Raw genomic sequence first — 8,744 nt, forward strand, 5'->3', positions numbered from 1 at the left:
ACATACAAACTAAACGGTGTTGACAGGCATAGTGCGTATAGCTAAACAAAGCTGTATAACGAGCAAGCTTGTCCACAGGATTGTGAAATACTTTTTAAACTTCAAGTTTTGGGTTTTTCCAGGGCGGAAATCATCATGAATGTGACTGTGACTCATGACCCATTTTGTTCCATTTTCCTTCCTGACCAAGGGCGTACCTGCACATTTCATGGCGGAGGGGGGGGGGGGGGGGCTGATTGCATGGGTAAACAGACACTAAATAATAACCATGTTCCTTTATAATAAATGCATTTTTCAGTGCCCCCTACTTTTGAACACGCTCCGCCGCCCCTGGGAGAGGCCCCCTCGCAACCTCCCCCCCCCCCCTCTTGCTCGGGCGTTTCGCGCCGTCGAAAGGGTCCACCTCATATACTGTCTGCACCCCCAGAACTAAAATCCTAGCTACAGGTCTGTTACCGTTCATAAGAGGTTGGTGACATACGAATACACGAGACCATTGATATCGATTAGAAGACGGACTAGAGAGGGATCCTACTTACTTTTGTATATTCCACTTCCCCTCTTCCGTTCTCCCACACCTCTTTACTCATTTTACAATTTTTGTTCTTCTACTATTTGATAGGGGAGGCACACCCTTGCGCCCTTTATATCAACCCCGCTATGAAGTTACCACATGATTGAAGCATGACGTCGGTTTATCATACAGACATTAAAATAGAAAAATATTGGGAAAGGGTCCGTTACTACCTAACTATATTATTATTAGTAGTAAGGGTGTGAATTACGAACCATGTGCATCTGAATAAACTAAACAATGATAATACTCTTTATCAATTATTATTTACCCTGACCTTTTCTCCTCAATGCCTTGATGATGTAGCACATATGATGTTGACACACTCTCGCTTAAAAATAAGTGGGGCCAGGAAACAGGGTCGTAAAAGAATTGCCGTCTAAACAACACATGTGGCCGGCACAAAACAAGCAATAACAGGACAGGTTATCAGATTTGATATTTGTCCGACCCCAGTCAACAAAATTAAGATTTGCAGACTGAATATTTAAGCAGGGGAGGCCACACCCCCATATCCTTCGCACAACTAGCCCTGGATGCAGTCTTCATGAATTACAATGGGCTTGGCGGGGATTGCTACACCTTTTGAATAGCCTCAGATCACAGGGGCGGATCTAGCTTTTTGCCAAGGGGGGGGGGGGGGGGTTGACCCAGTGGCGGATCCAAGATTTTCCGAAAATCGCGCCGTTTTCTTTTTTTTTTCCTTCTCCCCCTCCCATGGGTGTCGATCTGTCATTGATACCTATTGTTCAGGGGGGATGATCTATTCATTCATTCCCCCCCCCCCTGATGAATAGGTATTACGTAAAGATCGACACCCATGCCCCATCCCCTTTTTTTTCGCTTGGCCGCCGAAGATCCGCCCCTGGATTAATATTTAATAATATAATGTTGTAATTTATCTAACCGCTGAGGGCGACTTTGTTATACTTGTCCACAGCCATCTATACGCATATCTATGTGTATAGACGGCTCTGACCATGTCTGAAGTCGATTCGAGTTCGTAATTCATTTGATGATGAAACGAACGTTTTCCAATCGTCAGCCGAACCTTTGCTAGTTGGAGCTGTCGGATCCAGAACGAAAAGTAGCCACCCCACCCCGCGCCCTCCCACCCTCCCCACAAAAAGGAAATGTATACAAAAAGGGAAAGTAATCATGCATTTGCCGATAAGGTTTTTTGTTTTCAATTTGCACATACACACACACACACAAACGCGCGCGCGCACACGCTCACACTCACACACACACACACGCACACAAATTCATTGTCAAGTATATACATTCCTGACCGAAATAATTCTAAGAATATCCTTCTTATGAACAAATATTGATCAATAGACCCCCGACAAAGACTCTAGTAATGCAGGGAATGTAGATTGCTAGTTCAATATTGATTAGCTAAGACAGTACGCACTCACAACACAGTGGGTACTTTACTTTTGATTTTATATTATACTTTATGTTGTTTTCTTCATACCCACAAAATATTGTTGGTTGGCAAAAACATCCCCCGGGATTAAGTTCAAGTATGATTTACAATTGCAAAAGTACAAGCTTAACACTCTGATTGCAAAAAAATTGCTCTTCATTTTGATTATTTATGTATATATTCTTGGGATGTTGTCATTTATGTACCATTAATGTAATATAAATGTTACGCCTTAAAAGCCTACCAATCCCATTACTTTCCCAAGGCTTGGAATGAAACTTTAATTTACAAAAGGGAAACAAAAACATGGAAATATCTGTGGTTATCGTTACGGAGCAAAATAGAAATTATCAGGCATTGTAAAGCAGTCCAGTTGACAAGATGTAATTTCTCATCGGTGTTGCTGTTGAGACAATGTCACTTACCAACCCATTTGCAAAGATGAGGACTTACATTTAATGTTATCATCAATTTGGTTATGTTTAGTGGTTTAATTTTCATTTCGCGAATGTATGTTTTGATGTATTTGATGTATTTGCATATGTTAATATTTTCACAATTCGGCAACATGCCACGATGAAAATATATCTAAACATTTATAACAATAATACAGAATTAAATCGAATTTGAATATGGGAGAATATGTCTTTCTCAACTAAACTAGTAGTGCTTGGTTAGGTGACATAGCGCCCTCTCAAGAAGGCCAACGATGATCCTCGTACAGCAAGCTATTTCACTGCATGCACACTATACACACTATAAATATGACTGACAAAGAAAGCGGACAAAATATACAGTTCCTCAGGTAGACAAAGGAACATCCTTTCACTGCTTATTATGTAAAAAGGTGAATATGCATGTGACACCTGTTCTACACATTTTTACATAATAGCAGTGAAGGGATGTTCCTTTGTCTACCCGAGGAACTGTATATTTTGTCCGCTTTCTTTGTCAGTCATATTCATAGTGACAATCATGTATAAATAATAAAAGGGTAATCCAGTATAGGTCAAGGGTATATGACCTTGTTTGGGCTGTCACCTATTACATGGTTAAAATCTCAAAATCTTTACAAATCTTTAATTTCCTAATTTCCTCCCACGCGCCTTTTCAGAACCTACATGTAGGCCTACATGTTTTTATTTATACAATAGAAGGGGAATGATATATGAGTCATTGTGTGTAATAGATAAGTGATATTTATTAACCTCTATACATCACGTTAACAAAACCGCTTTAGGCAATTTGAAATTCACATTCTTGGTGTGTTCTATTTCGTTAAAAACTTTAGTAATCTTCTCCGATTTTCTGAATTGGTAAAACAAAACTTGCTGCAATTAAGTTTAAGATATTTTGACTTTATTCAATTAAGGTAAGGCCTCATAATCACCCATGTCAATAAAAAGAAAGAAAATATATACACGAAAGAAAAGGGAAAAAGTTGCAGGGGCTCGTTATTTGAGTTGACTTTGAATGAAAGGTGGATTGGTTATGCTAATTGTGACTTAAATTCAAACTTATTTTATAATGTGCAAAGATTTTAACAATATTATTAATAATAGTAATAAACATTTCTATAGCGCCGTCTTTCTAGAAATTCTATTCCGAGCGCATTTATTATTACCTCGGCTTTACCCCGACTTACTATATAAAAATGTATATAAGATAAAATTTAAAGAGAGTTGCGTTTATTCGAGATCATACAAGACTCTGTTCAAAATTCATGGAAAGTTCTACAAGCATCTTCAGGGTTGAAGGAAGCTGAGCACACCAAGCATAAAGAAGAAGAAGAAAAAGAAGTAGTAGAAGAAGAAAAAGAAAAAGAAGTAGTAGAAGAAGAAGATAAAGAAGTAGTAGAAGAAGAAGATAAAGAAGTAGTAGAAGAAGAAGATAAAGAAGTAGTAGAAGAAGAAGAAGATAAAGAAGGAAAAAAGGGGGGAAAGTAGAAGAAGAAGAAGAAGAAGAGAAATAAGAAACCCCAGAGGATATGCAAATATAGAATGAGATTAGAAAGATGGAGTTTCCTTATCTGACCTATATAGTTTTCTCACGAATCGCGTCAACCTGAACCAAAGCGTAACTTTGGCGATAAACACTTAACAATTAAATGCCGAATTTCCTATACTTTTGTTCCATGAAATTATGATGTGATTAAACATCATTAAAAAGCACTCAGACTGGTGCTTGAGAACAGGAAATACAAAAACATAGAAAGCGAAACCGACTGATCACTTCAGATTACTTATTTTCAAATACATTTTTTTATTGAAAAAAAGTGTTCCCCTTTAACTCAAGATTGCATACTAGGCCATCTGCAGGAAGTGGCTGTGTAACGTTAGAACAAAATAATGGGACCCGCTACTGCACCGCTTCTCGGCAAATTTGAAAAACAAAAGATATTTTTTATTTTTTTATTTTTATTTATTTATTCGTACGGGGTAGCCCATTCTACATCAGTTGGTCTCCCATGGGGCCCCTAAAAACATACATACATGAATGCAACACAATATGTCCAAATAAAATCATTCAAAATACATACACAATAATGCCAAGTAAATAGTTTTAAAAGAGAATGTAAAAACGTTGAAATATATCAAGGTGAATGTTTGCAATATAGAATAATCAAATATTTAAAGTACAATACCGAGTAACAGAAAATAAAGATATTTAAGCAAATATGAAACAGACTATTGGTGAGTAACTAGGTGCCATGGAATCCCTTATACATCCAATGACTTGAGATACTGTTTAAGATTAAATTTGAAAGATACCAAGGAGTGCAACTCCCGTATGATAACCGGCAAATTATTCCACAAATTTGGACATAGGTAATATAAAGAGTGTTTGCAGTAAAAGATATCTTTTTGTAAAGGTCCGATTGTACCTTTGTCTTAAATTGTTATGAAGAAGAAATGAACGTCAAAGATGATCTTTTAAAACAAAATTGTTACTACATGTATGAATGAACCCTCTTGTCGAGCGAAATTAGTTGTAACAATGCGGTCAAAGAATGAAAATTCTAGATGTATCGCTTGCTGTTTTCTTATTAATTTGCCACTTATAATTGTGTTGAACCCTGATATGGTTATATTGCGCGGTCCTAATTAGAAATGGAATGAATGTGTATATGATTTTCGGTGTGAAAGAGGAACCGAATGCTTAACTTTTAACTCTAATATCTCGAAATTAACTTTCTGTGATTAAAATCACCAAAGTTGTAACAAATTCGTAAAATTTCAATCAATTTCTTTACATGAGGCATGAAAATTAAAGATAAATTCTTATTCTTACCAGTGATAACAAAAACTTCATTTTCATTTTTACCATGAAATGTTGGGTTATGCCATAGCAGGCCACAAATAGATAATTTTGCATTACACGTGATTCCCATGTAAAAAAGAAATTAAAATAAAAAACTGCATGTAATGCATGATGGAAAAATAATAATAATAGTAGTCTATCGATAATAATAGTAGTAATAATAATAATGATAATAATTATAATTACAATAATAATTATAACATTTGTGATAATGAACATGTACTAACAAAATAATATTTCCGATAATATTGATAATTATAATAATAAGAAGAATAATAATAACATAATAATATAACTATCATTAAATATGATAACAAAATTGATGATGAAAATATTCATAGTTATAGTAATAATAATAATGATAATAAAAATAATAATGATAATAATAATAATAATAATAATAATAATAATAATAATAATAATAATAATAATAATAATAATAATAATAATAATAATAATAATAATAATAACAATAATGAATACTACTACTACTATATGATACTACTATTAATAATAATAATAATAATTAATAACAATAATATAATAATAATAGCAATAATATTAGTAATAATAATAATGATGATAATGATAATAATGATACTAATGATAGCAATTATAAATTTAAAACTGTCGTTGTATTAATCCAGGGTAGCCACATCAGTATTACTACTGCTCTTCCTATAGGCCCTGCAATTATTTTAACCCTAGCAATTACCAGATGCCCATTTACACTTTGGTAGAGAGTGGCAAATGGATTTTTTTGCTAAAGAATATTGGTGCCGCACGGTGATTCGAACCCTCAACCTTTGGATTGAGCCGAGTCAAGTGAATGGAAAACTATACTACGACACTTCCACTTCGAATCTGTTCCTTTTTTTTCCTGCTTCCTTCTCTCCTTCTTCGAAACAAGCATCATCTGGCAACCATCTTCAATAACAGTACAGAGGACATGCAAATATAGAATGAGATTAAAAAGATAGAGTTTCCTCAAAGGTACTACGACCCATTTGCAGTCCAAAAAAATATGAAAATTTGAAAGATAATACTAATTTAGAACTTCCCTCAAAAATAACGACAATTAGACTTTAGTGATTGCAATAACTTTAGTAATAGTCTGATTTTCAGACCCTTGTACCGAATGGTCGTACGTTTTGTGCCGCGCATTGTCACAAGAAGTGTGTTATTGATGTAGACAAATGCTCATGTACCTTTACAGCTCATTTTATGTATGTTTTTACCAAATAAAGAAAAGAAGTCAGTCACTCACTCAATAGTGTCTGACAGTCAAGTCAAGAAAGTCAAGAAAGTAAACGGGTTTCCTTGCATAATGTGAATAATAGGACACTGATAACGTTTAAATTAATTCCTGCAAAGTTCTACAGAATTTGACGTTGGGTGCAAATGGGACATAGTGCCTTTAACTGACGTAGTTTTCTCACGAATCGCGTGTGTGAATCACACACCTGTGTGTGTGAATCATTAATCGTTGTCTTGATAGTTTTTTTCTTTCCCAGAATACGCTCTTCACATTTTCTTGTGTATGTTTGTTTGATTGTGATATGCTGACACAGCTATCTATCAAGGTTTACTCCTCTTTTTAATTATTTCCTTACTCTTGTTCTACAATAACAATACAATAGAAGAAGAAAAAAAGTACGTTCAATTCATTGATTTTTTACCAGGCCCCAATCTAAAAGTGTTGTTTTTAGGTGTTTTGTAAACCAATGTTCGTCTGATTTTGGGTTGTTGTAGTAGTTCTCCTGAATTATTTAACAAAGCAAGCTGCTTTATAGATTTTAAAAAGAGAAAGCATGCGCTTTTAACAATCAGTGTGCCAGGATTTAAGACAATCTGATCATCTCTTAGCAGAAATTTCTATAGAGTTTTAGGCTTCCTTTTGTTCGTTTAGCACGAAACGTTGGGAGTCGGCGAGCTTAAATAATAGACTACAGGCTTGAAATGCCTACTTCTTTAAAGTACAAATCTTTGGGACTGGACATTCTTCTCTTCTTTAAGCGGGTTAGGAACATCTACATGTGATGAGTTATACATCATTTCAAAGCTTAAAATTTACTTTATTGGAAATCACTCTTATCCTTCTGGTGACTTTTTGGTGGTTTTATGAGTACCAGATCACATATGCGAATTGGAGAATTCAAGGTCAACGTAAGCCATTGTGTTTGTATCATGTCCTTAGTTTCAGAACTAAAATTATTCAGTTGTGAAAATATCAATAAAATGTGTCCTATTTGATTTTTATCTTTAGTACTGGTAGAAGAGTGGCGACTAACTGATTGTTGGAAGTCCTCAATTCATGTAGCTACTTTCTCGATGTTTTTTATTAAACAACAAAAGTAAGCGTTGCAAGCGACAAAACGAGAAAGGGGTAGAGATCGAGGGGCAGAGATAGAGAGAGAGAGAGAGAGAAAGAGAAGGAGAGAGAGAGAGAGAGAGAGGGAGAGAGAAGGAGAGAGAGAGAGAGAGAGAGAGAGAGAAGGAGAGAGAAGGAGAGAGAGAGAGAGAGAAGGAGAGAGAAGGAGAGAAGGATCTACCAGGAAGACAATCATAAACCAGGGATGGTGTTTGATATGGCGCGTCTCTGCATAAATTATTTTCTATTTCTGCTTCACGAAGTTCCTGTTTTTACAGTTACCTATCATCTACCAGACGATTCCATGACCTTTAGACAACATTTATTTTCTTTATTTTATTTATATTCTATTGTTATTTTTATTCTTTTTTTATTGCTTGTTTTTTTTTGTTTTTTTTTTTTGTGGTTGGATAGACGAGGAAATCACCGGATCGCAACTGACATTGATAGGGATGAAATTAATACAGGTAAGATAAGATGTATCAGTGAACGAAAGTAATCGTGATTTATTGATATAGCAGATGTATTTTCAACATTGAAAAAAAAAATGGAATATGATAAGTTCAGGCGATATCTTTTGTTTATCAACTTAAGAGGGCAATCACTACCGAAAATCTTATATTAATAATGATAATAATGAGGGGTCATCTTTGTCGACCGGTTGGCTGCACACGAGCATGGCGAGACAGACAAAATATAGAATTACATATTAAAAGCAATTAGAAAAATGTCAGTCTCCTCTGCTGTCGGCCTCCTCTGCTGTCGGTCTCTTGGGCTGCCGGTCCTTGGGCTGTCGCTCTCTTGGACTGTCGGTCTCTCGGGCTGCCAGTATCTTTTGCCCCTTGCCTTCTATATGCTAAGCCTGAGTAATTGACAAAGGAGTATTTTTAATTCCATATACAACGTATTACTTGGTACACTGATGAGACAATATATGTTGATTTAAAAGAAAATCTAACCGTCAAACATTTCATTATCTTGAATCTTGAATCTTACATTCAATTTGCTCATTACTTTGTTATGTCCTAGTGCCCATTGCTAAATTG

This window comes from Strongylocentrotus purpuratus, unplaced genomic scaffold (assembly GCF_000002235.5).
Source record: "Strongylocentrotus purpuratus isolate Spur 01 unplaced genomic scaffold, Spur_5.0 spur5_scaffold_7, whole genome shotgun sequence".
Lineage (NCBI taxonomy): Eukaryota > Metazoa > Echinodermata > Echinoidea > Camarodonta > Strongylocentrotidae > Strongylocentrotus > Strongylocentrotus purpuratus.